The following is a 26754-nucleotide window of genomic DNA, read 5'->3' on the forward strand; positions in this document are numbered from 1 at the left end:
CTGAAGTTAAATCAGAATGTTTCTGTCTGCTTTTTAAGTGGAGTGTCATGGTAGAGCCACATCTCCACCACTTCCCTGAGATTTGCATGGGCTGTCAATAAGTTTGTGGATGGAGTTCAAGACATTGATTTTAAATACAAATCCTTAAATGGTTTGGGACCTGATAAACTCAAAGGTCAACTCTCTCTCTTCATACAACTCTGAGATCAATTGAATCGCTCAACCTCCTGGCTCATAAATGGAATATTTCTTGTGTAATTAAATTATGTCAGGATGCCCAGAGTTTGGGTTGGGTACCTCCTTACATTTTTAAAAATAAAAATAAATAAACTGCAAAAATAAGTAAAAGAAAATGGCCAATGGAGCCTTATGTTCTTTATACTAATACCTTTATCAGATACCCACAGTTTAAAAAGGGTATCTTTTATTATTCAGTGTTTTCAGACACTCCTAATATGAATTTTTGCATGTAAATGTAATGGTTTATTCAAAGCACTTTTTCATAGCTCATGATTACTAAGTGAAAGTTCTTTTCCCATTAAATTTATTTTTAGGCTGGGAGTTTCGAAGAAGCCTAAGGAATTAGGTACCCATCTCCCATTGAATTTCAACTGGATTTGGTTACCTATCTTCTTTACACTGTTTTGAATATCCCAGCTTTAGTACAAAATACACTGTGAAGCAAGAACATGTATCTGAATTTAAATTGACATTCTCACTGTTACCTCCTTGAAAGTGAGGATAATTAAAGGATATCCTTCTTATTGCCTCTCTAGGTTCAGTCCTAAAGTCCTTGTTCCAGACGCGAGCCCAGATTCAGGAAGGCACATAAGCACATGTGAAATCCCACTGAAGCCAATGGTTCTAATTATATGCTTAAAGTTAAAAACCTTGCTGAATCTGGTATCTGTGTCACCCTTTGTATGCACGTGTAGAAGGAAGCCTGCACCTGCAGAAGGGATATTCTGCCTATAAACAAACTGCCTTGGGGATCAGAAGGGCTACCCCAGATCTTCCATTATTATGGTTGCTGGAAGAACATTTTATTAAAAAGCTCAACATTTATTAGATTTGAAGACAATATTGTTTGAAAATAATTCAATGTTTTGTTGTTTTGAATTTCTAGCTGAAAATAACAATATTGTGCACAATTTTAAAACAGTATCCACACATCTTTGTTTGAGATTTTTCTTTTGATAGAGTAATTACATGCAGAACCAAATTCTGTTTGTGTTGCTCATGTGAGTTGTCTCTTTTCAGCTAATAGGACTTAAGCCAAGCAAGTTTTGGCCTGCAGTGAAGAATGGATCTAGAAAATCTCATGCTCATGTGCTAGAAAATCACTACCAAAGAATTTCTTTGTGTGTTTGGAAGAATTAGCTTAGTACCCTTACACTAACCTACATAGAAATTTCATATTTTAGAGTATACCTGGCCTGCTACATAGTGAATGTCTTCCTTAACAGGACAGTCACACACAGTCTAAGGTCCCATGTATACTGAAGAATCTGACAGATTATCAGTTTTTCATATGCCAGAGGAAAAGAGAAGAATACCACAATAAGGAAACATCCCATTTTATAGGAAAGAGAAAGGCTACATAATACAATGTTATTGAGTCATGAAAGTACTAGAATACAACGGGGTGTAACTGAAAGCCAGGCTTTTTAGCTTATTCAAATGAAGTAGCCTCAAATGGCTTAGTTAGGAATTAAGTTAATTGGGTTTGGTGTAAGGTTGGTGTACTTCCTGCTGGAAAGTTTCCATGTTTTCCTCAATTTAAGTAGTGGCTGGGCTCCCATGTCATCCTGTTAGCCCAGACTTTAATTAGTTCTGGCATTCACCTCATAATGATAAATGCTGAGATGATGAATGGAAATGCAAATGAGTGTGAAGTGGCTCAGCCATCAGAGCTGAATATCATTAATACCTTCCTACTGTTAAATCGATCAATGTCATCCCAGGATCCCTCTGTTCAGCGGGTGCAGATGGCTGTCTGCCAGAATGCCTTCCGTTATAAAGGCAGTGCAAACTTTGTGAGTTTTTTCTCCCCATATGCTTTTATTCATCTTCTGCTGAATATTTGTTTGGCAAGTAGATTTCTAATATATTTCCAGCTGAGATGATAACTATTTAGGGTCAATAAGCAAGTAGCTAATTTAGAGCAAAATAAATACCAATTTGGGGCTTTTCTCACATCAGAAGAAAATTCCTATATAAATTCAGTAACCTGGGAAGAAATTGGATTGTTCACCATCCACTTCTAAATGTTTTTAGCATTTACATTTGGCAATTACTCTTTTTTTAAAAAAAAAGAAAAGGAAAAAAAGAAAGGTTTATTCCTTTCAAAGTTATTTCCATAACAGTATGTTACAGTCTCATGTTTTACATATCCCAGACACTACAGAACTTTTACAGTACTGTAAGGATCAAAATGGTTGCAAAAAGTTCAAGATGTTTTAAAAAAAACACATTTTTTTCAGCAAATAAGAAGAAATCAAAATGCAAAACTGAAAGTGTTAGAATTTTTAATTTTGTCAGATTAGCTTTTATATAATTACTTGGTATATACCATTCACAATTTATAACAGCATCAGACAGTAACAAATCAATAAAGATAGATTGTATTAATTAAGATGAAATTCATTTCATCCACAGAAAATCCAACGAATCAGGCTTTATGAAAGTGCACAGGGCCTTGGGAGGTGAAATTCACTCCCCCAGTGATCCAGGGAATGGGGCTGCAGCACAGCCCCCTTATGGCTACTACTCCCACCTGTAGTAGCCACAGCCCAATTATGTCACTTCTTCAGTGAGTTAGAATAACTTGATCTGGGAAATCATGAATCCCATGGCCTATCCTTCTGTTCATCCCTGGCTTTGGAGGACATAAGGAGAGATTCTCTGTGGTGTGTTCAAGGGGGGCAGAGAAATGCTCACAGGACAGCTGCCTTGTTCCTCCTTCTCCTTTATGTCAGCACACATCCACACTGTGGATCTTTAAATGATTCTTAGGTCCTTTTACAAACCCTCTGTTCCTGGATGAATTCCATCCTCTAAGTATTGCTGGGCTTGATTCAAAGAGAGACTTACGTATCTGTCACTTTAGGCACCACTGACATTCAGAAAACTGCTTGGCTGCTGTTACCAAGAATCCTAAACTCATTCAGTGCCTACATTTTTGCTGAAAAAGTTCCCTAGATACCTCAATTTCTGCCTCTGGGCACCTGCACTGCTGCCTTACTTGAGGAGTCTGGATGTCTAAGCCCCAGTGCAAGTGTCAAACCAGTCAAAGATAGGCATTCCCCTGCCTATCTTGCCTGCAAGGCCTGATCTGTTATGTGTGCCCTGAGCATGCCTACCAGATCAGGGTCCATTTAAAATCCAGGCAAAGCAGGACAAGGTGCCCACCTTATAAGTTTTAGCATACTCACCTGGAATGTAGGAGACCCAGGTTGAAGTCCCCCCTTTGCCTGATGGGGCAAAGTGATATGAACAGGGGTCTTCCATTTCTCAGGAGAGTTCTTTAACTACTGGATTATGGGATAGTCTGATATGGGTTGCTCTGAGTCTCTCTTATCGAAGCTGTTCTACTGCGTATAAACAACTAAATAGCCATTGAAGCAGGGGGACTGGATCTGGGGTCTTCCCCCACCTAGGCAACATGCTACAAAATTATTCTCACTCACTCTCTAACCCACGACTGTGTAAGTATTTAATCTGGCCTGTAGTGTTTTAGCACTTCACTGTAGAAGACATTTAAGATACAGGTGCTGGGCAATTCCCAGGTGGTGTTCAGAACCTCATTGGATTGGTACCTTAAAGAATAAAACACATATTAAAATATACCACTCTTTTATGATGCTGATTTTCAAAACGTTTATGTTTATAAAGATAAAGAAACCACCTTTACATTCATCCTATGAAGCCATTAGTGATGAGATTAATCTTCCTTCTGATTGTAGGTTAAATATTTGATTGTGTTAGTCTAATGAAAAAAGAAATATAAAATGAGACAAAATATTGTGTTAGTTTGGTGCCTGTTAAGGCTTTGGCATCCATTCTAGTGAAGCACTAGCCAATTTCAATAACATCAAGAACACAAGGAAATAAATTAGACATTTTAATTGTGAGATTATATCATGCTGATGCGAGGGCTGGGGAGAAGCCAAACCAAATTTTAATGACAAAACACTAATTTAAACAGAATATATCACACTTGCGTTTTTTCTTGATATTGCTAGGTTTTAATGTAAAAAAGGAAAAGTTAATAATGCCTCATGTACTGGATGTGATAAAATAGCTATTCTTTGCTGGTTTATGGAATAAGTGTGAATTTTACTGACAATCATGTTTTCTCTACAGCTGCATAAAGCTTGCAGTAGAAAATTAAAATCTGGCTGAATGCTATTTGAAAAAGAAGAAAGCATTAATAGTTTGATTAACTTTAAAAATCTTATTCTAGAGGATATTTCAAATTTAAACACTATATAATCAGCAACACAATTCTGGAAAATGCATGGGCTAAAAACTGTAAAGAGTTATATATACTCAATTATCTAGTATAGAATTAGCTTCACTTTCCACAAAACTTTTTCTGAATCATTTTATAATAGTGCTTGACAACTATTTTTGAAAAATATTTTTATTCTTATTATACTTTATTTTTATGTAAACAACGTAAGTGTACATAGCACTTTACAAAACATAAGAAGTGTATGTCTGTGTACCCAAAGAGACTCTAAATGGAAATAAATGAGATCTGCAGTTTGGAAATTAATGTGGGAAGGCTTTGTGAAGATTTCATAGGAAGGCTTTTGCAGAAGAGTTTGTAAGTAGTACAATTTTACTATTGTTTCATAGTCCCAGGCCTTAAAGTGTTACAACTGACAAATATACTGTCAAATACCATGTTCCAGCCTTGCTGTTTTACCCTTCTACAAAAGTATAGTGTGCTCTTAAAGAAGTTGGAAAATGCTTTGTGCTGAAGTTGGCTGCAGGCAGTGTTACAACTGTATTTGACTGTTCTTGTGTTACTCAATTTACCTGCTTTGTATCCCTGTTTATAATCTCACATCTGCAGTTATGAGGACCTTTGTCTGCTCAGCTCCTGTAATCTGGAATAAACTTCCTGTATCTCTCTGTTTCTTTGATTCTCCATCTCACCTTCAAATGTGTCTGTTATACCTACTTACATTTAATTTATTTTTCCCTGTGCTAATCTGTAACAATAATAAAGTATTCTATAAATGCTATTGTTATCTATTGTATATATTATTAATTCTTTAATTTTATTAAGGGCCTGATCCTGCTCCCAGTGTAATTTTGCCATTGACTTTAATAGGATCATAATTAGGCTCTGTATAATTATTTATTTATGGGCCAAGTTCTGAGGTCATTACTCAGATTTTACTTATTGACTTCAAGGAGAGTTTCTCTAAAAAAGGGCTGATTATAAACTGTAGGCTTGATTTTGCCACTCGTACTCAGTGGGACCAGTTGTAAAGTAAGGTTCTACTCAAAATGGGTATAGGTGACAGAATCTGACCCTAAGTATAGATAGATATCACTGCCTATAGTTACACTTTCCCAACATTTTCTATTTTAATACCCTGCTTCCCTCTGCTTATAACTTCACCAAATTTTAATTTTTCAGGCTGAAATTTTCCATGCAGAGTGTCTGCCTTAGGGCTGATATACATATCCTTCAATGCAAGCATTATACCAGTATAAATCTGGAGTAGTTTCATTGACTTAATAGTATTCTAGATTTGCAGATGTGCAACAAGGAGCAGAATTTAATCCCCAGTCTTGCACTTCTCATTAGTCTGTGCCAAATGTATTCCTCTAAAAAACAGAGAAAATTTCAGGAATAGAATACCCATGGAGAGCAATGGTGCCTGAAAATATAATTAGAGACTCTTTAATGTATAGGAATAATTAAATAATCTGAAACTGACTGTATCATAAATCAAATCTATAAAAATTAAAAGGGTAGTCTGTAGTGAAGGAAGACTGAAGGAAAGCAGAGTGAAGAGAAAGATGTGTTAATGCAATACTTCTAGGACAGATGGAGATTTATACGGTAAAAATTGCATCAGAGCAAATTGAGGAATATCCAATGCATCCTAATATTTACCGACAGATGTCTACACTGACTATTTTCTTGAATCAACTTTACTCAACACCTGTGAGCATGTGGTTAATTTAAACAGAGTACACAGTATACTTTTCTTTCAGTCAAAAAACCTTGACCTCTGGTATTATGAAAGAAAGACAATCAGCTAACCTAATAGGCCCTTTATTTGCTAATCAAACCTCTCATTAACAATTAATTGGATCAAAAGTTCACTGGCCATTATTGCTGTGTCAGTTAGACTCTGAGGGCCTCAGAGGCTGAAACTAAAAGAGCTGGTCAGGTTATAAATAATTTCAACTGGCTACTTCTCTTACCTCGGGCTGTTCAGGTAGAGGTCAATGTCCTGCCTAGTGCAGACACAAAAGTCTGTCATTATGACAAGGGAAGTTGCATTCTTCCTTTTCTGAGACACACACACAAAAAAGGGAAAAAGGGAAAACTGCAAGGGCATTAAGATTGAGATTATATATCTGTAATTTAGAATAGAATACATTACAGGGATAAATTGGAATTATCGCCAAAACAAGCACTGTAAACCCATAAAATTCATACTTAGGGGTAGTTCTAGAAATCCAAATATGTTAAGGTAAGGAAATGCATAGTTAGGGTATCCAAATGACCTTAACTCTGCCTTTCAATAACCATGATTATGATTAAGGCATTCTAGTGTTTGTAGTCCCAGATTTTAAGGCAAATTCCACATTTCTATAGCTTAAAATATTTGGATTTCTTTTAAGTTCAACCTTCATTATTCATTTCTTTAATATAGTTTTCATCTGGGAATTATCTTTTTGGTTAAAGAGTTAACTACTTATTGCTTGTATAGAAATGAATTTGTTACTGGATTTGTCTTTATTTCTCAAGAGTAGAGACTTAGGGTAAGAACTCTGTTTGCCAGAAGCTGGGAATGGATGACACAGGATGGATTACTTGATAATTATCTGTTCTGTTCATTCCCTCTGGGGCACCAATGATCTGAATTACCAAATGCATCTGATGAAGTGAGCTGTAGCTCACAAAAGCTTATGCTCTAATAAATTTGTTAGTCTCTAAGGTGCCACAAGTACTCCTTTTCTTTTTGCGAATACAGACTAACACGGCTGCTACTCTGAGTCCCATAGTAATGTTACTAAGGAGCTCAGAAGTTTAATACTAGCTATAAAACATACATCTAAATAAAGTTATCCATCAGAGGCCCATTTCTCCAACAGTCATTGTTCACACTGACACCAACAAACTGCACCTCCAAACTGCAGGCCACAACTGAGAAAAGGCTCTCCCTTTGGCAGCAGTCATGTGAGGTCCGTGGAGTGGCATCTGTACTGGAGCCTGTTCCTGAGAGGTTGTGAAATTTCGGCTGCAATTGGCTTCAATAAAAGTACAGGTCACTCTGAAGTACCCACACAGAGGTCAATACCTTGTAGGATAGGACCCTTGGTTTGGAGAGAAGCCAAAAATACGGCAGAAAAATTTGATCCCATGTTCCCCCTCTGCCCATGAGTTTTGCAGTTTACTCAAAGATACAACTGCCAAACAAGATTTGCCCAATTATGATAGAATGATAGTAAACAGTACATATGACTCCATTCCTGTGACAGAATTACAAGTTTTATTGTCCTGCATGTATATCATAAATCACATCACTTTTATATTTTGCTCCTTTACCTATGTATACTCTTCCTTCTGGTTACATTTTTTTAACACATTAAACTCCCCTCAATGCCTGAAGTAAGGGCCTGGGAGTTGGATGAGTCCATTCTCAGAGTTTAAATTTTTAATATTAAAATGCACTGAGATTTGCTGTACACATGCTCAAGATGTATTGCCCCAAGCAAAATAGTGTTTTATAGATGGACATGCAATTTTGTTGCTTTCAGCAAAGGGTCAGATTGTTTTAGTGGGTTTGGGATGTGCAAAATAATGAATGATACGTATAAACAAGTGTAATTTCTTATAAAAAATCAAACCTGTTTTTTGTACATGTTGTAGCAAGAATACATCAGTATTTAAATCATATTGTACCTTTCTGCATTCTCAGATTATAATGTATTAAATATTTCCAAACATGTCTGCATACCCAAATGCAAAACAGTTGTAATGATAGGACACCATCTCAATCCTTTGTTGCTAGACGTATGAAAGTAAGATTGTCAAGCACATAAAAAGTAATTGTATGTATTGATTATACACTATTCTTCAGCAAAAAAGCTGTACTAGTGGTTTAACAAGTTTGAGAAATATTTGGTTAAAGTTTCACCTTGATACAATATGAACCCTCCATTTTACCACACACAAAAATGTGAAATCAGTTCAAGATGATGCAGCAACGAATATACTACAAGATGTAAGTAGTCTTTCTAATTAATAGAACACCTATTCCCCAAACCTAAGGAGACACAGTATCCTGGAAATGTGCACAAAGGGGCAGAGTTGGTGGGGAGGGTGATGTTTGTGGTGAAGAGGGGAGACTTTAGGGAAGGTAGTGCTGGAAGGGTGGCATACATAGTGGGCCAGAGTTAAGGCTCTGGTTCATTGTCTGCAATGTATAGTGGTTGTGTTAATGGTGAGGTGCACATCTCTGGGAGAAAGAGTATAGGATATGCACTGTTGGGTGGCTTAACTGTTCATTTCTCTGTCTTTGAGGTTTTTGTCTGGTATTTTATGTGAGCAGAAAAGCCTAACAGATACACAATGTACTGCTTGTATACGTTTGCATATCTACCTAGATGGATAGACAGACACAGATATATAACGACTGAATGACAGACACAACTATATTAAAATTATTTACCACTTTCCATTATAATTCTATTTTCAATTGTTTCAGTCATTTTTGACAAACTAACTATGTGATGTGAATTTTCCATGCTCAATCTCAGTCACAGATCCGTTACATATCGCATCTTGGACACACACCAGACTGCTGTGAAGGGGATCCAACAGCAAGATTCCATTTGTGTTAAGCTTCTGGAGTCTGAACAGAGTCCAGGCACTGCTCATGTCTTGGGGCCTCTAGGCACACTTTTTGGGTGTAGACCTTCTGTATCACACCTTCTCCTGAAAGCTGCAACTAATGATCCAAGTGCCTAACCCTGGAGACCAGTACTGTCTCCCCAGACTTTCCCATAACTTAACTATACCCTGTCCCAGAACTCCAGTTTTGTGAGTGGTCTGAGTCCACTGGTGAACTTCAAGGGCAGCCAGGTCTAACACATAACTCACAGACAGACTTCATACAGGATTCTGAAACACAACTGTTCTTTACTTACATGAAAGAGAAAAGCATTGAACTATATAAAAATAATAAACCGTATATGCATTTCCCTGCCTCAGTTTCTTTAGCACTCCGGCGCAATCTGGGCTGGGGTCAGAGTCCTCTTGGGGAATTTAGGGTCCCTTTGCTGCAGCACATGGCTTTTCTTAATCATGGAGCCTCACTAGCCCATCAAACTTTCTCTAACCTTGGCTGGCCCATGCCCTTCCTCTCTCTTGTCCAAAGCTTCCTTTTCCTGACTCAGGGAGTCCCTCTAGTTTATATGTCCTACCAACAACACCTGGTTCCTTTGTTCTCTTGCTGACAATTCTCCATTCTCCCAGCTCCAGCCATCCTTTTTAGAATACCTCTTGATTGGTAAAAGAGCAATCATTAAGGTTAAAGTTCTCCATTGTATCTAGTCTGAGAGAGACATGCTTACCGCCTTGTAGTAACTGATGGATCAGATAAACATAGAAGCATTCCATGATACAGCAATTGTCATAAGAATAGCTTCATAATATCAACCATAATTCATAAGTTTCACAGAGAGATTTCCTCAAATTGTCAGTCTCTTCCTCAAGCTGATTTTTTTAAAAAATCACAAATGACTGTTATAAATATCTAGAATGAGGATATTGAAAAATAGAGTTTCAGAACTTTTCCATCTTTGTAAAAGTTACAGAATTCAGTTTTTCTTCTTGTCACTTTAATCACTTTAATCATTCCAGTGCAGAATTTTTGAAAAGTAAACAATGTGGAAAAAGAAGGGGAAGGGGAAAAGTGTAAAAAAATCTAGACATTAATTTTATTGAATTCAGTGACAAAAGTGTGGGGGGAGCAAATGGATGAAAAATGAATATTTACATTTTTGAGAGTTGAAAGAAAATGAAAATTTGTATTTGAAACTAAAATGAAATGATAATATTCAGTTTGTTTTGAAGTCAAAAAATTGAAAAAAAAATCAAAAAATTTTTTGTGGGGAAAAATAATTAGTTTTCCATACAACTCCATTTTTCAGCCAGACAAAATGTTTGTCAAATTTTTTTTACCTGCTCTGCTGAAAGTTACTTACCATGAATGAAACGTTTTTGTACACTTGTACATTTCAAACAGCTACCAAGAAAGGAATCTTCTCCTTTGCCCTAAAAGAGAGAGAGTCTACTGGATAAAGTGTGGGACTGGGCCAGATCCTCCAGTTCATGCCTTTTTGTGTGCAGCTTTATGGGGATGTAAACATGGATGTCTGTATCAAGAGCCGTTGGGTGCTGGACCCATCCTGAGGCAAAACTTAGAGCAGCATGAAGCCACTCTAAGTTGTACTGGCTACCCATACCTGAGAAAGTTGGGGCTTTAGGTCATCCTTGTCATGCCCTCTTTTCCCTGGCCACACACACTGCACTGGTGATCAGGAGGTAGTATGGTACAGAAGCTGCTCTACACTGCACAGGAATTCCCTCTTGCAACACCTTCCACCACTAACTAACCTGGCTTTCAGGCGGCTTTATACTGCTGGAGGAGAAGTTGCCATGTCACTGGGTGATTAGGATCAATGAGGTCTTTTTTCCATTTCTGACAATAAATGACCTTAACACTTCAGATTATAAAACACTTTATAAATTCTGGGACACCACTTCCCCTGGGATAAATGAGTGAAGTGTAGAACTAACATGATGTTTGCCTCTATCACATTGTTCAGTCTACTTGTATGCTATTCCTTTCCCCTTCCTGTGTCTGTCCTCTCTATTTAGATAATAAACTCTTCAGGATAGGGAAGGGACGGTCTCCTACTCTGTATTTATGCAGTGTTTTGCACAAGAGCACCCCATTCTTGATTGGCTTTTGGCACTACTGTAATAAATAAATAATACACTAATTTATGTCACATGAGGATCTGGACATCTATTTAGAAGGTAAATATCAGATTCCTATTTTACGGAGATTCAAAGACGCCAATATTTTCTAATGTGGATACTAAGTTTGAGGGTCTCAACTTCTGAGGGACCAAAATGGGACACTTTTTCCCTGATTTTTAAAGGTATTCAGCACTTTCAAATCCAGTTGAGATACACAGCACAGTTATATTAATTAATATTGGTATTTATATTATTAGCTGGAACATTACCATGGCAAACAAAAATTTCCAACCTTTGAAAAATATGGGGTGGGGGAGCTATGTTCATTTATGTGTTGAGTTTAGTTTATGTTTTGCTTTTGCTTAGTGTTTCCAAGAAGTGAAGCAGAACAGGTAAATGGTACTATTTATTGAAATCTTTACTGAAGTTTTATATTGCACGTGTGGATTTCAACAGATTCTTTGTTGCACCAATTACAGAACACACTGGTTGTATAACTAGATGCACTCAATCACATGGTACAACATTTAAATAATCATCAGAGTAGATAAATGTGTTTCCATACCCTCTTTATAAAAAAGTGACAATGCCTCATTTATATGAAAATATATTTTAAATGATATAATAATTTTAAAGAGTATATTAAAAATAGTAAAGAAATCCTAATGAGTCATTCTGGCTTACATGATGAGAGGGAACAAATGCTTTTTGCCTGTTTGGCTGTGTCATTCTAGAAACATGCAACATTTCCTGATTAATCATTTGCACAGCAATGGAAGGGAACAAGTTGGGGAGGTGAAGCAGAGTTGTAACTTAAGAGAAGTATCCTGTAATTAATCTCTCTTTTTTACCTTGTTCTATTTTTTTTCTTTTTCAAACATTAACAGAATCAAGTATAAGGATTGAGGTGTTGCCTTATCTTTTCATTACACTTTTCTTTTATATTGTGAATGAGGAAAGAAGAAAAGAGAACTAGATTTCCAGGCATTTTCTGTGTGCATGAAGCAAATCTCATTTGATGTCATTGAACATTTAAACTGTTAAGAAGCATTTGCTCATTATTCTCTTTTCTGAACGATCTATGAAATGCAGGATCACATAAATGGTAATTGCAGTTCTAGGCACAAACACTCTGGGTGCTAATGACCTCAAACATCCTTAAATCATGGCATATTCAATGAGTAATCTTGGATAACTGCCCAAGCAGTCAGTGCCAAAGAAAGCTCTGACAGGTCTTACAGTGGAGATTATAGTTAAATCTAAACTGATTCACATTGCTTTGTATTTTCAGAGTCTGACAGATGGAAATAGATATGAAGGAAGTTTCTAAACTTCACCACATGTTGACTTGTTTCACTCGTATTCTGTATGTTGTATGGAAATGTGAAGGGTTATTCTGGTTGTTATGGTTGAATCTGACCTTTATGAGATCTTCTATTCTGAGCAATTGAATATATCCACCTTTGATGAGAGCCCTGGGATACCATTAAATCAGAATAGTGTTAGTGTGCAGGCTGTTGTGACTGAATGTGGATACTGCACTTCAGTTGCACTCTATGATGCATGCATGAAATACAAGGCTAGCTGTTTGCTGTTAATTGCTACAGAAGGAAATGATCCTTTACTAATAGACATAAGTTGATTTAACAACATAAAGCTGGACTGGAACACAATGCACCATGTGTTAAATCTAATGGCAAAACCGAACCAACCAACCAAAATCGATACAAATGTGTAAAGCAGCACAACAAAGCTACATGTTAAAATTACCATAAGCAAATTTCTTCAAGGATGTTCTGTAGTTATACTTGAGAAATTTGATAAGAAGAACTGCAGAAACATGTATAACTGCACCTGTAGAATTTAGGAAATGAGCTGCACCAATTATATGTGTGAGAATTAGTAAGTAGTGGACTCTGTAGTATAAGGACTCTGATTGGAGATGGATCAGTATCCAATACCAAACCCTCAAGATTTATTACCCAAACTATCAGGAAGAGCAATGTTTAAAAAATATCCTTGACGGGTCTCAGGCTTCTCAACAAATATCATTAAATCAGGTTCCAAAATATTTCTTATGGTGAATATACATAAAAGGCTAATTAGGAATGAACAACAACAAGCAATATGGCATAACTAGTGCACTTGCCATATTCCAAAGAATAATAATGCCGGTTCTCCAAATTAATATTTTGAAACTAAGACACAGTTAAAGTATGCTTTAACTGGCACTGCAGTCAGGCAGTATTGGTTGGTGACTGGCTGACGAGAGATGCTGGGGAAGACGTGTTAAACTGAACTTTGCTTTGGGTTCATTTTGAGTCTGAACTGAAGATTTGGTGATGATGATGGACTTCCAGATTGAAATACATTTGCAAATTTCGATCTTTTGTTTATAAGTCTCAATATTTGTTTCAGAAACTTGTTTTGAAATTTTGAGTTTTCATTTTTGAAAACTGCCATTTTTTTCGAACAGTTGACAGCAGCATAATGTGAGAAAGTAGGAAAATTGTAAACTGCACATATTAAAGAATAAACCAAATATAATGGGACTACACCCATCCACCCAGCTATGTGCTAGTTTTCCATTATGTTTAGAAGAAAAAAAAAGAAAAGGTGTATCTGTTCTGTACTCCCCCAAACACTGGATTTGGAGACAAAGTGGGAGAGGGACAGAGAAACAGCAAATTGGGAGATAACTAATCTGGCTGTCCCTCTCATTCTCAATCTGGGATCCCTCACTTAAATAAATAAAAATGATTAATTTAGTCCACATGATGTTACCATGTTCTGAGGTGTTCATCTTTGTGCCCTAAGGTGGTCACTGATGACAGTCACTGAACATACTGTCTTTACTATAGGATGGGAACTGTGACGGGGTGTATAGGCACCACACGGATGAGTATGGGACAAGAGAGACCCTGGCAGCAAAGATAACGCTACCTCTCTGGCCCTGTCAATCATGTATGATAGGGAGGAGGCCTTTAAAAGTGAGGGAGCTGCAGTCAGCAGGGGAAAGGAGCAGGATTGCTCTAAGCAGCAGACTGCAGGAGTGCCTCCAGAAGTTGTAGCTGGAATTCCTAAGCAGGAAACCTTCACTCCAATCCTGAGGAGAGTACAGCAGACTCTCAGGGTAAGACTGAATGTCCACATACCATTTGTGCTGGGGCTGTATCATTGGCAGCACTATGGATTCGCCACCCTCCCTGCCTGCTTTCGCTGAGACTGCAGGGAAGGAGTATCCTGCCTATGTGGGAGTTTATGACTTTCATTTTGATCTTCCAGCCAGAAAGAATTAAGGAGGACCACAAAGGGAAGAATCCTCCCTTGTAAATAGTGGGAAAGTGGGGCCTGTCTTTTGACCAACCAATGTAGCTAACTGGGCATGATCATGTTCTCCCCTCTTCCCCACTCCCACCCCCAAGGGAGGAACCACCAAGGACTTGGTTACAGGGAGAATGAAGTGCACTAGTAGGCACAGATTCAATCACCTAGTATTGAAATATCTCCAGTCATACTGTTCTCTCTCACCCTATCCATGGTTTGCTGTTTTTCATCAAGGCTACTGGTGGTCAGATGTTCCAGAACAGTGTACTGTCATGTTAGCAGATATCTATTAATTCTAAAGCAATCCCTCCATGCCATTTTGGAGTGGCAGGTGCATCTATCTGTTACAATTTTACCTGCCATACTAAACAGGGACTCTGAATAGATGCTGAATGGTGAGTGGATTAGGTGGAAGATGGACAGCTATGCATCCCTCTTCAGCTGGCATTACTGAAGGGGGTTGGTGTCAATTGACTCCATTATGGGATCCTGCAGGTATCATTCCAATGCCCAGAATGCTTTATCAGCTACAAACTGCTCATTAGGAGGACATGGATCATGGAGCTGACAAACTCTGAGACTCTAGGCTATCTCAAAGTGATCTTTTTACCTCAGCATTCATACAGTAACATTTTGCCCCTGCTGTATTTGCACTAGTCTTGCTTCCTGATCTGGTTCCTGGGTGTCACGGATTGGAAGGTCATGTTCAGTTACTTCAACCTCCAAGTCTATGTCTTAAGTGGCCTCTATTCCCCAGGAAAAAGAAAGCCATATTGGTTTAAAATCAAGTAGGTGGCCACAAGGTATTGTTCTTTCTCTGTATATTGCCTTGAGAGAGAGATTGCCCATCAGCACAAAGAGCATTTTCTGTACCAGGGATTTGCCAGTGCTGTCATTGTCTGGGTGGTGAAAGCCCTGAATATCAAGGAGCAAAGAAACAGTATAACCTGGCTGATACCTGTGTCATCCCTACTGATGAGCTTTGTGCCCTCACTAAAATGCCATAGGATGTCACTCAACTTCGTCATCACTGGCCAGACTGAGGGTTCCAGTTGCAGGATGGGTCTGTCTGTTTCTGAACAGAGCCATGACATACAAAACCTATATAACAGCTCTCTGCTCTCAGTCTAACATAGAAGGTGGAATCCCACCTTGTCACCACCTTCATTCAGTGGTGACCTTAATAATGTCACCTGATGCTGCATGAGGCTATGTCTACATTACAAACTAGGGGTGAGATTCCCAGCTTGCATACACATAGCAGCGCACATATAAATAGTAGGGTAGCCACAGTAGCACAGGCAGCAGCCGTGGAAGCATGGCTTAACTGTGCTGAGTATGCACCCATGGAATTCATGTGGGTTTGCACTTGGTACGGCTAAGATGTGCCACCTCTACCACTGCCTGCTGCTACTACCGCTGCTCCATTATTAGTCACACTTGTGTAACTCTCACTGAGCTAGCGTGACTATGGGAACTCAAGATCAAACTGGGAATCACACCCTTAGCTCCTAGTGTAGACATAGCCTATGAGTGCTGTTTGACATAGGCTTTCTGAAGTGACTACAAAGCCTGTCAGCTGTGGCAATAGAGAGCATAAGCCTCCAAGAACTCTTTGACCACAAATTTAGACAGTGCAGAAGACAAGCAATGTGTCAGGCACAACCATCACTCACTGCTTTTCTGATGTGCAAACTATTGTCAGAAGCCACAAACCCAGGTGACAGAAGGGACTTCAGCTGCTCCTCAGTAATAGATTCAAGTTTCTCCAACATGTTACTTGAGGTGTGTTGTTTCCCAAAACCACATATGCAGTGTGGTCTGCTGTTAATTGAGTGTGATGCTGCTTGTGCTGCTGCTGCTCACCCATGTACAGTGCCAGATAGTGACCTCCTTATTTACTCCTTCTCATAACACAAGAACTAGGAGTCATCAAATGAAAATAGGCAGCAGGTTTAAAAAAACCAAAAGGAAGCATTTCCGCACACAATGCAGAGTCAACCTATGGAACGCTTTGCCAGATGATGTTGTGAAAGCCAAGACTATAATAGGGTTCAAAAAGGAACCAGATAAGTTCATGGAGAATAGCTTCATCAGTGGCTATTAGCCAGGATGGGCAGGGATGGTGTCCCTAGCCTCTGTTGGCCAGAAGCTGGGAACGGACGACAGAGGATGGGTCACTTGATGATTACCTGTTCTGTTCATTCCCTCTGAAGCACCTGGCATTGGCCACTGTTGGAAGACAGGATACTAGGCTAGATGGACCTTTGGTCTGATCCAGTATGGCCTTTTCTATTGTCTTATGACCTGACCACAGATTCATGTGTCTGTGATCAGATGTACCCTTCTGCCATCACAGTTGTCTAGCACTGCCTTGGTCACTGCACCACATAGTTTTGGCACTGCCTTTTTGGCAAAGAAGGACTATTTAAGTATCTGCTGAACTGGAGCACCAACAGCAGAAAACTCCTTGAAATCTTTATCCTCCATGTGGGAGAAAAGCAGCAAGTCCACTGCCAATATCTTACCACAGACTATGGTCACCAACATAGCCATAGGGAACATGCAGACATATAGCTGTCTCCTCTGTGTTCTCCCAGTTATTATCTGGTGATTTTTGTTGGAACTATTGGATGGCATCCTTGTGAGCAGCAGTTGCACTGGCACCTGCTGCTCTGTGGACCGAGGGGATGTTCTACATGCTTGTTTATGCTTGATGTCCCTAAGCATTTGAAGTCACAACCAAGATTGACCTGAAACCTGCACTGTGACACATTGCCCTTGAATTTTCACTGTCACCAATTTTAAAATAATTCCACACCCAGGAGAATGTCTGCCTCATTGGTGTTGCATGTTGGGTTACAAGGTTTGCAGTTGCAGATGGTTGCTGCTGAGAGTGACAGATTGGAAGAGCTTTGCCTTCATCTCTAATGCTCCCAACAAATCCCTTTCCACATCCCCTTCCCCACAGGAGCTATTATTAATTCCATTCCCAAGGTTGTAAGGTAGGTCAATAATACAGCTTACTGAAAATCAGAATTTCTGTCATTTCACAGGAAATTCCAATATTTCAAAACTTGTTTGCATCCTGAATCAGGATGAAAGGTTGATTTAAAAAAATAATTACTATTTTTGTGGTTGGAGAATAGAAAGTTCAGAACAACTTTGATTCAGAAATGTAAAAATATTTGTTAGCTGTTGTTCAGAATCTGTACTATGAAGTCTAAGGGCAAAATCCTAGGTCATCCTACATGCATCCTCTATTCATAAGGAATTGCTAATGTGCTTTCTAAGCTTTTTCTTAGCAGCATTCATGAGTAATACTTTCCATCATCTCCTGTTGTCTAGGAGACTCCATCCCATTGTGGTGGACGATGATCTGGCCCTGGTTATAGACCCTTTCCTAATCTCTTATCTGGACTATGGCAATGCAATGTACCTGGGCATGACAACATCACCCCCTAGTGAACTCCATATAGTACACAACACTGAGGTACATCTCAGCAAACCTGTTCTCCTCTCTTTACACTGGCTTCCCATAGATATATAGTCAGGTTCAAGGTCTCAGTCTTTATCTTCAAGTTGCTCAGTGGCATGGCCCAGCATATCTAAAAGATCACCTACTGCTCTGGGATAAACACTCTGATTGACAACTCCACTTCTCTGGCCCAAAGAACTTCACCATAAGGGTAAAGCTCACCTGTGCAGGAGACAGAGCTGTTTCAGGGGTTGGTCTGAGACTGTGGAACAAACTTCCACAAGAACTAAGGACCATCACAAACCTCATCACCTTCCACTTCAAGTACAAGGCTTACATCTTCATCCTTGACTTTATCTAACACAGTTAGATATTGATGTTCACCTTTCAAAAAGTATACTCCCCAACTCTACCAAAACAAAAAACACTACACTGCACATGTAATTCTCTGCATAGCGGGAAGATGAGAGACTAAACACATATGATAGATGTTAGTCACTTAATGTTTGACTGGAAGGCATTCAGATATTACAGTGATTGTGCATCTAAATAGGACAAAATCACACATTTGGATCCGATGAAGAGAGCTGTAGCTCACAAAAGCTTAAATCTGTTAGTCTCTAAGGTGCCACAAGTACTCCTTTTCTTTTTGCGAATACAGACTAACACAGCTGCTACTCTGAAACCTGACATATGGAAGGTGACACAAACTGAAGATGAAACAAATTTTGTTTATATAAATAAATTATCTTTTTTTATGGATATTAATACTTACATCCAGGTCAATAAAAGAAAAAGTATAAATGATTACACATTAAGCAAGGCAGTGAAGAATCAGGCCTTTAATCCTGAAAACAATGGACATTTTGATTTGTAATATACATCTGAAATAGAGATATGAGTAAATCTTAATGAAGTACATGAGTCATTCTATGCATCTATAAAATTGACTTTGTTTCTGTGATTTAGTAAATCTGAATAGTAAGAAGTTTATGGGAATTTTGTTGTTGTTTAATATTTTACCTTCTAAATTATTTGCACAGTGATTTATTAGGATGTTTATTTACAGAGCTACTGAACAGTAGCCTAGAAAAGTTTGAGAAGTTTATTAGCCTTTCCAGTATTTGCAATGACTGAAACATTTTCCTAAATATAAAGATTTGATTATTTCCAACATTTAAATAGCAAGTAAGCTACTCAGTCTTTGCTAGACTAGTGATATAGTAATTCAGTAACCCACAGAAATATGTATCTTAATTACTGTGAAAATAATGTGGAAAATGAAAACATAACAAATAAGATTATAGCAACTTTGGTTTGTGTTCAGAAGTATTGCTTTAATATTCTTAAATCAAAACATCTTTGTTGAAAAGAAGTTATCAAGCAAAATGTCAAAGAAAATGTAATGAGAATTATGTAGTGTATAAATATATATATTTATTATATTTTCCTTATTGATTTTCTCTGACAGAGAGGTAACTAATAAAATATTAGGTATAACATATGTCATTGCTATTAGTGTAATAAAATTATTATACTGCTTTTCTCTTTTCTTTTTCATGTATTCCCTGTAATGCACCACTGGTGGGCAGCAGCCAAGTGCTGTCTGGGTGAGAAGGATTGCAAGATCGAAGTGAGACTGTGGGTGAAAATCATGTAGGTCACAGACACCATACTGTACAGCTAGGTGTTCCTGCTGTCAGATGTTCCACTTTAAAAATTCATAACACTTTGCCCTTCTAAAAGCCAGATTGTCCACTGGATTAATTCAGAAAGTGATATCACAAATGTCACAGAAAGAAACTGAAGTAAAAAAAATCAAACCTACATAACAATGATTTTATAACTCAATTACAGTGTCTTTAGCTTTCAAGGGTATTTTGGCATGGACTGCGTATGTCATACATTGTCAAATAATTCATTTTACTATGATCTTAGCTCATCATATCATTAAAATTAGAGGGAGGAAAAGAAAAAATAAAGTTCTTCTAAAGAGATATAGATTCAGGAAAGGGGGTGATAGAAGCAGTATGATCCAATGCATGAAACGAGGCCTGCCTTCTATTTCTGGCTCAGCCTCTAACCTGTTGACCTTAGGCAAGTCACTTAGCCTCCCACTCTTCAGCTTTGTCTACACTACAAGCTAGGGGTGTGGTTCCCCTGCTCATGTAGGCATACTCACAGTAGCTCTCATTGACCTCCTGCAGCACAAGTAGCAGTGTAGCCATAGTAGCACAAGCAACAGTGGTATGATTTAGCCATGCCAAGTACAAATCTGCCTGAAACCAGTGGGTACAGCTCAGCCATGCCTCCATTGCAGCTGCCCATGATATGCTCAAATAAATTTGTTAGTCTCTAAGGTGCCACAAGTACTCCTTTTCTTTTCGCGAATACAGACTAACACGGCTGCTACTCTGAAACCTGCCCATGATACTGTAGCTTCACAGTATTTATATTCATACTAGCTCAATGAGAGCTACTGTGAGTATGTGTACATGAGCAGGGAAATCACACCCCCAGCTTGTAGTGTAGACAAAGCCAAAGAGTGGGAGGCTAAGTGACTTGCCTAAGGTCAACAGATTAGAGATTGAGCCAGGAATAGAAAGTAGATGTAGCCTTTGTATATTTTGTATATTTAAATTGTAAGCTCTCTGGGCTTTTTGTACTATGCCTAGCAGGCCTCCAGACACTACAGTAAAACAAATAATTGATGATAATTATAGATTCAGATGCATTTTTAATCACAGTTTCTTGCTACATACCTATGCTTGCTTTTCACTAAGTAAATTTTCCCAAGCCCCAAAGCACCTTGATCACCTAATCTCTCCCACAGTTAAAGTACGTATTGAATGACATTTCCAGTCTTGGGGATCTGTTCCTCCCTGCAATGGGGTTTACAGACAGCACAATAGTTTAGGGGAGTAATAGGGCTGTACTGCAGCATACCACCCAGCAGCTGTGGAGTATGCTCCAAATGGAGAACCTACTTAAAAGGAAGTCAAGCAGGGGAGAGTGAAGGAGAGGCAGTCTGCAGGGAGGAAGCCAGTTTTTAGCTTCTGGGACAAAGCAATCCAGAGGAGAAGGGTCTCAACTGTGCGAAGCCCTGACCAGGAGCTGACCCTTTTCTTACCTCTGCTCCTTGACAAGGGAGAATAACTGAGCACTGAGAAGTGAGCTGAGAATTACCCATTTGGCTATCTGAACTGTTGAGATTGATTGGGAACTATCCGCTGGGTTGAGACAGAGTGCTGTGACCATGTCCCAGACTGAAAATAGAGCATGGAGATAGGAAGTGGTGCAAGGGAGGTTGGTCTGATGCAATAGGAGACTAAGACACTCCTCATCCCTTTCTCCTTTGGCCCTGGGCCAGGACCCAGTGGAGAGGGAAGTCCTGCATGCTGCATCCCCCTAAATTTCCCTTCATCCATCTGAGAGAAGCCAGGGAGCACTGGGGGATGACAGACCATTACTCAGCCTCTATGCCTGTAGACCACTCAGCAAGAGCATCCCAGGACTTTGGGGACTGTTGAGCCATGGCCTGCCCTATAGGCCTGCTGGCCCCCAAGTGAAACCCACTGCACTCCCACATGTCCTTCACCAGCTCTGTGATCCCTGTGGTCTGTAACACAGAGTGAAAGAAGCCAATAAATGACTGAAGAATCACTCAGACTGCAAATAGAAGAGATGACAGCAGAGGGTCTAAGTGGCAGGGGTCAGGCATAAGGAACCTTTTTAGCAGATTTTTTAGGATCTGATTGAGCCATTCCTCTAACTGGAGGCCCTTTTAATCTTTATCTTGATAATTTCCTTCAAAAGTCCCCTTAAACTGGTCCCTTGATTCATCAAGATCTCACATGATACCTCTATCTAGACAAGGAGCTGTTATAGCCACAACACTCTAAAGCATGCTGGCATTGTCTAGAGCTATTTTGTGGTAGGATATATTGGTGGTTGCTGCAGTCTTCTGAGGGGTTTCACTAAGTCTATTCCTATTGACTCAAAAAGGGTCCCCATAAACATGTTCAGGACCAAAGGGGTTTATGTGGCCTGTCCTTAGCAGCCAACAAGTGGCACTCTATGGAATTGGCAAATATTTAATTAGCTTCTGTAGATATTCCTTGCTAGAAGAAATAGATCAGTAATCTGGAGAGTTCTCTCTCCCCAGCCGGGCAGAAAATTAAATTACATGGACGAGGTAGAAGAGCTCAGACCTGTATAGTTCAGGAAGTCGGAGCTGTGTTCTTATATCTTTCCTCTGCAGTCAAATGTACCTTAGCGTTTGAGTCTGGCCTAAAATCCCTCTAGCTGTCTTCTATGTGACTGCCTTCATTGAGAGGTCCTTCTGCTGACACTCAGATCAGGATTTGGTCACAGCAGGAGTCAAACATGACTCTGCTTTATTCTCTCCCTCAATCTCTCCTATTGAACTTGTTCTATTTTAATTGTATAATTGAATAATTATTAACTGACCAATGAGAGAGTTAGAAAGACTTTATAGCCTAATGCTTTGGGCACTCACCAGCAAGGTAGCTGACCCCTGTTCAAATTACTATTTCAAGGAGGAGAGTGGGGACTTGATTCAGGATTTTTTCCATATTCTGGGTGAGTACCCTATCAAAAAAGCTAAAGGATATAAGGGAAGTCTAGCTACTTTATGTGAACTCAGCCAAGGGGCCCAATTCAGTCGGCAGCCTCTCAGCACACCTACTAAATAGGGCCCCTGCCATGTGGCTTAGGCTTTCACTTTGCAAACCACGGAAAGTAGGCAACTGTAAGCCTAAGCCCTCTGTGGGCAGCATCTCCTATTGACTATCTCAGGTGGCCTCTACCCAGTGTGCTAGTTCTGTGGACCACAGTCTCTCTCAACCCACTGGGTGCCTAACTCAGGCTTTGTGGAACACAATGCTGTTTCTGTGATTTTCTAGGTTCCTAAAACTTAGCTGTTGCGACAACACTGAAGTCGCTTTGTGGATCCCATGCCATGTTCTTAAACAGGAAGTTAAACAAGAACAGTAAGTGAGATTTGCCCTCTATCACTGACATAGAGGACATTTCAGTGGGGCCACAACAAGGCCATAGATTATCAGAATGAACTCTGACTCATGGAATGTACAGACCAGTATCTTCCCTCCAGGAGATGGATGAACTAGAAGAAACAACCTGGTACTAAACCAGGGATCTCCACAGAGCAAGCCCACCCTTGCACATCTCTTTGTGATTGCCTCCTTAGGCACCAAATTAATAACTGCTGTATTGATCTTCTGTTGCAACTGACTGAACCACTGTACAAAGGTATTTGCACCCTGATTGTCCTTGTAAACAAGCCTTTACTTCTAGGTGTGCATGTTGAGCAACCAGAAGGTGCTAGAGCTGAAGGCCCATCACATGATTACCTACAGCATTTGCCCCCACTCATGGTAAACCTGGAATGCTTCCAAATATCTGAAAAGTTTAGGGGTACCCTGCCGCTCACAGGGGTCCTCTTGTGTGAGATCAATTACACTGCTAGCAAAGTAGTATCATGTTACATTTCTAGGAATGGAGTAGAAGATTTCAGCTGGCAAATTTAAATAGCAGAAATTAGGGGACAGGTGACACAGATCAAATATGTTATAAATGCAATTGAAAAATATCATATATTTGAAATAGAAGATATGACTGTAAGTGTCAGTAAGCTCAGTGAACAGCAAGACAGTAATGCAGATCTCTTAGAAGGTACAGAGAGTACAGAACACATGGATTTAAATTGGTGACAATTGTAGCTAAACATTTATAGAATCATAGAGTTGAAGGACAGAAGAGACCTATACATAAAATATGATGACAGAAGGGACCTATACATACAATATGATGGGGGCTAATTTAGCTACAACTAATCAGGAGAAAGATCTTGGAGTCATCGTGGATAGTTCTCTGAAGATGTCCATGCAGTGTGCAGCAGCTTTGATTAAAAAAGCAAATGGGATGTTAGGTCTTATTTCAGTTGTCAGGTTTAGGGCACAGGTGCTAGGTGGTATTGTTGGCCTGTAATGTACAGGCAGTCAGATTGGATAATCTAATGGTCATAAGAACATAAGAATATAAGAATGGCTATACTGGGTCAGACAGGTCCATTCAGCCCAATATCCTGTCTACCGGCAGTGGCCAATGCCAGGTGCCCCAGAAGGAGTGAACCTAGCAGGTAAGGATCAAGTGATCTCTCTCCTGCCATCCATCTCCACCCTCTGACAAACAGAGGCTAGGGACACCATTCCTTACCCATCCTGGCTAATAGCCATTCATGGACTTACACTCTATGAATTTATCCAGTTCTCTTTTAAACCCTGTTACAGTCCTAGCCTTCACAACCTCTTCAGGCAAGGAGTTCCACAGGTTGACTGCCAAAAATGAAAGGTCATGGACAACTTCTTAAAACTAGTGAGAAAGAAAATAAGATATAGTTTTCTCTTCTTTTAAGTTCCTTAAATGAAACTTATATCTATATACCACCTAGAAAGTTTGCTTGTGGTACATAGGTCTTTTTAATCATTTGACATAAGTCCTCGTTTCACCTGGTTCTTGTAAGTCTTTTAGGACAACAAAAATCTCTTTTCCAACCAGAATTAGGCAAATGGATCTTTTCTTGTGACTTTCTTCAGTTTCACTGGTATAAAAATAGTGCTGTAACTTTGCAAACAAACTTCAAACTTTTTTTATTACTGCTGCTGTCCCCTTGATTGTATGGATTCTTGTTCCATCCATAGGCAAAGACCTTTCTTCTTTTATATAACTTGTGCCCACAAGTGCACTGTCTAACTGCAATACATTTTTCTAAGGGGGACTCAAACACCAAGATATTCACTGCTCCTTTAAAGTTAAGAGTTTTTCTGTGACCAGTATTCTGCAACCTTTCTCTTCATTTTGGATTTAAGATCCATGAAGACACCTGGAAGATATGTGCTGAGTGAAGAAGAACTTCATTTTATTTGTTTTAAACTTGCTACCCATTAATTTTATTTGGTGGCCCCATACTTCTTATATTATAGGAACAAGTAAATAATAATAAAGAATGTAGTTATACTTCATTTAAAAAGGTGCTATTTTATGTCAGGAGTTATAAGAAAAAAATCTTTCAGGTGGATGAAATACCATTAAATAGGACCCTTTTTGAAATAGCAAAATGGACAGTGAAATTGCAATGTGGAAAACCCCTCTGCTTATATATATGACTTATGAGGAGAGGCTGAGGGAACTGAGTTTATTTAGTCTGCAGAAGAGAAGAGTAAAGGAGGATTTGATAGCAGCTTTCAATTACCTTTCAAAAGGGGGGTTCCAAAGAGGATGGAGCTAGGCTGTTCTCAGTGGTGGCAGATGACAGAACAAGAAGCAATAGTGACAAGTTGCAGTGGGGGAGGTTTAGGTTGGATATTAGGAAAAACTATTTCACTAGGAGGGTGGTGAAGCATTGGAATGGGTTACCTAGGGAGGTGGTGGAATCTCCATCCTTAGGGGTTTTTAAGGCCTGCTTGACAAAGCCCTGGCTGGCATGATTTAATTGATGTTGGTCCTGCTTTTCGAACCCTATCTTCTATGATTCTATGAATAGGACAAGAAAATAGAACAAAACAAAATAAATCAGGTTAGCAAAAAGTCTACTATTTGTAGGTTACTTCAAGCCTTACTTTTTAGCTTCAGTTTCCAGCTTCAGCTAGTTTCTTGCATATTCTGTACATTTTTACAGGGAAGGAGTGGTTTTGAAGTGCTGCATACTTATAAGGTTGCCAACTTTCATTATACTTTCATAAGTGCTACCATTTTTGGCTTAAAATTGCCCTCTCATGCCTGAGCTTTAACTGATACTGTTCTGGCTGCATCTGTAGAGGCTGTAACTGAGAGACTTAGCTGTCGTATTTGGACTGCAGCTGCCACCAGCAGAAGCCATTTATACTGAAATAAGAGTGTCTACAACAGGTTGGGTGAGGGCAGGTTATATCAGTATTTTTGAGTGTTATTTATAGACATAGAAAAGTAGTATTGAAACGGACCTCAAGAAGTCACCAATTCCTATATTGGTATATCTGGTAAAACTTTCCTATTTAGACAAATGTACAGAATGAACTAATGATTTTGACCCCCACTGTGCCATCCTTCCTCACATTGTGTAGCACTGTACTCTGTGAATAATCCCACTAGTTTCAATGAGCTAGACTGTGCCTCAGACACATCCCTGTGAGGTACAATTCCCTTCCTGTCCCCTCCATGATCCAGGGGACGGAAAAGTTATACCATAAATAAATAACAACGTCCCACCACCACTGGATTAGTGCACTGACTAATGTGGGGTTAGCGGGTAGAACCCCAACTCCATCCATTTTTTTTGCTACTCCCTGCACACCTCTCCTAGTCCAAGGGGTAATCAGGTGCACAGGACCTGGACAGCTCATGTAAGAGGGGTTATTACTCCTCCAAGAGGGAGCAAATCCCTTGCTTTACTGCCTCACCTCTACTCTATGGTTGTAATGCCCTCAACTGGCTATTTATAATACTGCACCTGTGTTGAGGGACCCAGTATTTATTTTTCAGCCCCACCCATTTCTGCTACTGCACTTTTTGTCAGTTGGAGTTGGGGAAGGGTGTCTGTTTGGGTTTGTGAGGGGAGGGAAGATGCCAATTTGACGTAATTTTCAGTAGGAAAAAATATTTGAATTTTTTCATTACAGTT

Source organism: Dermochelys coriacea, chromosome 2 (genome assembly GCF_009764565.3).
Source record: "Dermochelys coriacea isolate rDerCor1 chromosome 2, rDerCor1.pri.v4, whole genome shotgun sequence".
NCBI lineage: Eukaryota > Metazoa > Chordata > Testudines > Dermochelyidae > Dermochelys > Dermochelys coriacea.